The sequence below is a fragment of the Cervus canadensis genome, chromosome 5, assembly GCF_019320065.1.
Source record: "Cervus canadensis isolate Bull #8, Minnesota chromosome 5, ASM1932006v1, whole genome shotgun sequence".
Classification (NCBI taxonomy): domain Eukaryota; kingdom Metazoa; phylum Chordata; class Mammalia; order Artiodactyla; family Cervidae; genus Cervus; species Cervus canadensis.
In genome coordinates, this window is record NC_057390.1 from 16,463,563 (window position 1) to 16,469,893 (window position 6,331).

The 6,331-nt window shown below is 39.2% G+C and overlaps 1 non-coding gene across 1 annotated transcript; it reads left to right on the forward strand.

Annotated features, from left to right (window-relative positions):
- Positions 1-5,841: 5,841 nt before the first annotated feature.
- On the forward strand, positions 5,842-5,914 carry TRNAG-CCC. Its single transcript has one exon. It is a non-coding gene; the product is annotated as a tRNA-Gly (tRNA).
- Positions 5,915-6,331: the final 417 nt, after the last annotated feature.

Consider the following 6,331-nt stretch of genomic DNA (forward strand, 5'->3'; position numbering starts at 1 on the left):
ATTGTTTTGATAATAGCCATTCTGACTGGTGTGAGGTGATATTTCATTGTGGTTTTGATTTGTGTTTTCCCTGACGATTACAGAATTGAGCATCATTTCATGTGCTTGTTGGCTATATAGTCTATTCATGTCCTCTGCCCATTTTTTAAATTGAGTTGTTTGGTTTTTGGATGTTGAGTTGAATGAGTTTTTTTGTATAGTTTGGATGTTAATTCCTCATCAGATGTATCACTCACAAATATTTTTTTTTCCATCCAGTAGGTTGCCCTTTTGTTGATTTTTCTTTTGCTGTGCAAAAGCTTTTTAGTTTGATGTATCTCTATTTATTTATCTTTGCTTTTGTTTCCCTTGCCTGAAGAGACATATCAAAAAATATTGGTAAGACAGATGTCAAGCAGTGTACTGCCTATGTTTTCTTCTAGAAGTTTTATGGCTTCAGGTCTTACATTTAAGTCTTTATCTGTTTTGAGTTTATTTTTCTATATGTTGTAAGAAAGTAGTCCAGTTTGATTCTTTTGTATGTCCAATTTTCCCAACATGATTTATTGAAGAGGTTGTTTTTTCCTCATTGTATATTTTTGCCTCCTTTGTTATAGATAATTTTCCATATAAGTTTGGGTTCCTTTCTAGGCTCTCTATTCTGTTCCATTGATCTACATGTCTGTTTTTGTGCCAGAAATTCTTTGATTTTAAGATGTTCAGAACTTCATCATGTTAAAACAAATTCCAGGGTTAAGTAAAGCTTGTGGGAAGGACACGTCTGGCCACTAGGTTACCATGTGTCCCAGAAGTCTGATACATGGAGCAGTGAGAATGTGGAGTACTGCTGCTGCTGCTAAGTCACTTCAGTCGTGTCTGACTCTGTGCGATTCCATAGACGGAAGCCCACCAGGCTCCTCCGTCTCTGGGATTCTCCAGGCAAGAACACTGGAGTGGGTTGCCATTTCCTTCTCCAATGTGGAGTACAGTGGTCTTCAATTTGAGCATAATACTGCTTTCATCTACTAGACCTCTCAATCTTGGTCCCAGGCAGTCCAAAGTCAGCATTCTATTTTAGCCTCAGAGAAATTACTATGCTCTTTGAGGAGGTCACTACCCTTGAAACCTGGCATCTTAATGACAAGAAGACCAGCAAATCAGGATGGCAGACTCCTTTTATAGTACATAGGTCACTTCTCTGACCTTAAGGGAGTTATATGTGAATCGTGTTTGGATATCACTAGTGTGGTATGGCATCTATGTGGCTGTTAGAAAATGAAAGAATTTAACATCTGGTGCTATATAGGAAAAAAAAAAAAAAAAAACAGCCTCTGGTAAAGTTAACCCAATGGATAAAACACAATATAGACTGATGGCCTGCTTGGTAACTAGTTTCAGCTAGGAGTGGTTCAGTGACTAGTGACTGAGGATTGGTTACTGGTACTAGTAACTGGTACAAGTAACCTGGTGAATGGAGACTATGGCTTGGTTATAGGTGACTGTAAATTGGTAACTCTGAGTTGGTGACTGGTGAAGGTGACCTGATGACTGTGGCTTGGTTACACAAAGGCCCAATTAGGAACATCAGGGGTACTGGGCTTCAGGCAGTAAAATTAATTCCTCACCCACTCCTACTGTGGGTGGAGTTCCTCACCCCACTTGATGAACTGAAGTTGAAAATTCTAAAGAGCTCAGTCAGGTAGGCCTTCAGTTATATAGTTAGGAGAGGTACAGGAGTTGACTTTTAGTCATTTCAGGGAGAAACGATTTTAAAGGAAATGAAATTTAAGTTTTGTAAAATGGTTTCCGTGTGGGAAAAGCTCAATAGTTCTTTATTTTTTTTCTTTCTTTGCTAAATTGTAGTTAAAGCACCATTCCCTACCCATTGAGATTTTGATTGTATCACTTTATTTTCTTTGAATCTTATAAATCCTGTCTTATAGTCTTATAGTCCTGTCTTATAGTCTTCCCGTTTTTAAAGGCAGGGGTGCCCTTACCTCAGGATGGTGTTTTCATAGACACTTATATCCCATGTGTGTGTGTTAGTTGCTCAGTGGTGTCTGACTCTTTGCAACCCCATGACCTGTCCATGGAATACTGCAGCAAGAATTTTGTAGTGGGTTGACATTCCCTTCTCCAGAGGATCTTCCTGACCCAGGGATCAGACCCAGGTCTCCTGCATCATAGGCAGGTTCTTTGCCGTCTGAGCTACAATGAACTCATTTATATCCCATAAAGGATCATTAAAACTTTTTGGATTGTGTTTCTAACGATATTAGTAAAGCTGACTATATAGGTCTGCTTAGATTCATGTGAATTCTCCTTAAATTCAGTATTTCTTTCATTATATTAATCATAAAACCCATATGTTCCTTTCTGTACATGAGCAGAATGAGAGAGTGGAACAGATTGCCATTGCCTTATCTGAAGTATGTAACATCCTCCAGCAATAGCAGTGATTTAGTGCCTGGGAGGAATGAACATCTTCTGTGACAGTGATTTTGTCTACAGATATAATTCATCTGAGGGAGAAGAGAAGGCTAAGAAGCCCTTTTACGCATGTTGTGTCCTTATCCAGTTTCAATGAGTGGAGTCTAGCTATTGTTCAATGAGAACTTAAAAGTAAACATTGTTGTTTGAAAATTGGTCATAGGAAATGAGGATAATTTAGACAACCTATATGGTGTATTGGAGAAGGCAATGGCAACCCACTCCAGTACTCTTGCCTGGAAAATCCCATGGATGGAGGAGCCTGGTAGGCTGCAGTCCATGGGGTCGCACAGAGTCGGACAGACTGAAGCAACTTAGCAGCAGCAGCAGCAGCAGCATATGGTGTATATGCTTATATTTAAAGAATGGGGATTCTTACTTCTAAGCTGTCTGTTTTTAGAGAATGAGAAGCAGATAATATACAAGTCAAAAGCAATGTGTTACTACCTCAACTCCATTAAAATGTGGAAATTTAATTAAGCATCAAAGGGTTAACTTTTAATTAAAATAATGTTAAATTTATTTGAAGCAATAAGAACAATAATTAATATTCAGTTAATTAATACTGAATAATAGACTCTACATTTTCTTCTAGAAACAGCCAGTTTTATCTAAGGTAACAGAAAGACACCATTATTTCAATTCAGTGTGTGACTTTTACGAGATAAACCTCTGAAATTCTAGTGCTTCCACTCACGGAACCATCTTAATGAACAATACTGAAAATGAATGAGCCATAGATTTCTCCAAAGTCTGTATTCATCTGTTATCTTATCTAGTATAGATGGGAAGAAATTGAGTGCTGCATTTTTCCTAAATCTCTCTTATTCATAAGGTCTGAATTTTGGAACAGTGACTAAACAAATGACTCTTGATTCCATCTGTCCTTTTTGTGTGTTTCAGCTTAGAATAAACGGAAACATATTGCTATCAGTGTTGAAGCTAAAGAATACCAACAGAGGTTGGTCGTAAAAGCACAAAGGAGAAATTTACTGTAGTCTTGTTAGCTGTTTTCTGAGAACTGCTAGTATATAGTAAATGCAAGGTCAGATATTTGCCTGAAAAGGAGGCTGAGTTTTAAAGGCTATATCGCATGTCTTTGTTGGTTGTTCAGTCGCCCAGTCGTGTCTGACTCTTTGCAACCCCACGGACTAGAGCATACCAGGCCTTTCTGTCCGTCACCGTCTCCCAAAGTTCACCCAACTTCACGTCCATTGCATCAGTGATGTCATCCAGCCATCTCATCCTCTGATGCCCTCTTAGCTTTCTGCCCTCAATCTTTCTCAGCACCAGGGACTTTTGCAATGAGTCAGCATGTCTGTATCTTGTGTAATATCAGATGATCCTCATCTTGTCTGTGGTGTGTGCTGTGCTAAGGCACTTCAGTCTAGTCTGACTATATGACCGTATGGATTGTAGCCCGCCAGGCTCCTCTGTCTATGAGATTCCCCAGGCAAGAATACTGGAGTGGGTTACCATGTCCTTCTCTAGGGGATCTTCCCGACCCAGGGATCGAACCTGTGTCTCTTACATCCCTGCATTGGCAGGCAGTTTCTTTACCACTAGTGCCTCCTGGGAAGCCTCTGGATCAGCCATAATATTTAAAAATTTTCTTATTTCCTATTCCTTACGTTTCAAAGCAAGTAAATAATGATCTAATGGAAATGGAAATGGTCGTGTCAAGTGTAGATGGGTGAGTGGAGCTTAGAGTGGACACTGGTCAGTGTTTGTGAACCAACTCTATCAGAAACATCTCTTATGTATTTATTTTTTATGGTAACCCTCTTGGGCAGATTTTATAATCTCACATTCACAGATGAGACCATGAAGACCACTAGGTCCATATGTGATAGACCCAGAATTAGAATCTGGTTTTGTGTTGTCTTAAGTGCTGCTTCTTAAGGATTTTGGTCACTGTTCTGTCTATACATGTTAGTTTCTCAAATAGAGACATGACTTTAGCTGTGACGTTTCCACTAAGACTGTGTCTGATCTCATCTCTCATTTTTCTTGCTTATGTAGAAATAGATTGTTGTCTCTATTGCCATCTGTTCTAGTTATATATAATTTTGTATATTTTTATAAATATAAACCTATATATAATTTCATATATTTTTATAAATATAATTTTATATATTGCTATCTGTTCTCTTTATACCAGGCTTCCCTGGTGGCTCAGTTGGTAAAAAGAATCTGCCTGCAGTATAAGAGACCCAGGTTTGATCCCTTTGTCGGGAAGATCCCCTGGAGAAGGAAATGGCAACCCACTCCAGTATTCTTGCCTGGAGAATCCCATGGACAGAGAGGACTGGTGGGCTACAGTCTATGGGGTTGCAAAGAGTCAGATATGACTGACTAACACATGCCCCCTTATATATCTCCCTACGTTCAGCAAAAGTTAAAAAAAAACAAACAACAAAATAAACTTTAAATAATCCATTTGCTACTGTTGCTGCTGCTGCTGCTGTCTTCTCAGTGGTGTCCCACCCTGTGCGACCCCATAGACGGCAGCCCACCAGGCTCCCCGTCCCTGGGACTCTCCAGGCAAGAACACTGGAGTGGGGTTGCCATTTCCTTCTCCAGTGCATGAAAGTGAAAAGTGAAAGTGAAGTCGCTCAGTCGTGTCCGACTCTTCGCAACCCCATGGACTGCAGCCCACCAGGCTCCTCCATCCACGGGATTTTCCAGGCAAGAGTACTGGAGTGGGATGCCATTGCCTTCTCCCATCCATTTGCATCAGTGTTCAAAAAATGCAATACCACAAACTGTTCTTTATATCCATTAAATACAATTATCTGGTAAAAGTTATGTATGTGTATGTGTATGTGCATGTTGTGTGTGTTTGCAAGGATTGTAGATCAAAAATAACTGCCATGAAGTTTTTAGAATATTTTATTAACAAAGAAAAGGAACTAAAGCAGGTGTTAATTCAAAAGTAACAGTTGTTGAAAGATATCAGAATATACCAGAAAATAATCAGAACTTGGTTTCAAATGAAGTGATAATGCAGTGTTTTCACACAATGAATCTGTTCCTAGAAACTTAGTCATCAAATTAGGGCATAAAAAGAGAAACTCTAATAATATCGCAGAAGAACCAAAAGAAGAAGCTAACAAGAATTCAACATGTGGAGATCAACTACAACAATGAAATTGTGCTATTAATAGAATTTATAACAACAATTAAACTCTAATATTTTGCCTAATGGTAGCAAAGTTTATGGAGGGTTCAACCAGGAGCTAGATATCCAAAGGAGTCATCACAGGGCCCTGGAATTATATATATGGTAACTCAATGAATAATTGCAAATTTTTAGTTTCTCAAAAGAGAAAACTTTTGAGAGAGTTTGAATAAAACTTCATTGTCGGGACTTCCCTGGTGGTCCAGTGGCTAGGACTCTGTGCTCCCAATGCAGGGGGCCAGGGTTCAATCCCTGGTCAGGGAACTTGATCCCACATGCTGCAGCTAAGGCCGGGAACAGCCAAATAAATAAACAAAATAAATAAATATAAAAACAAACAAACAAACAAAAAAAACTTCATCGTCTGTTCATACTGAGTTCAGAGCCTTTGAGGCTCCAGAAAATGTCCCTAAGTCTTTGCTAAAAAAAAAAAAAAAAGTCTTTGCTTTCTTCATCTGCTCTGAACTTGCTACTTCTCTTAGATCCACAGATGGTTTGAAATCCTGCCCCCATCACAGTCAGCCGCAAGGGTTGTATGGAGATTCTGAATGAAACTTTCAGAGCTGTGAAATCTTAAGTCTTCGAAGGGTCTTCTGCCTACCCTGAGCTGAAAAAACTTTAGTATGACCACCATGATGGCCACCAGCACTATCTTACACCTCAGCTGGCGTCTCTCATATT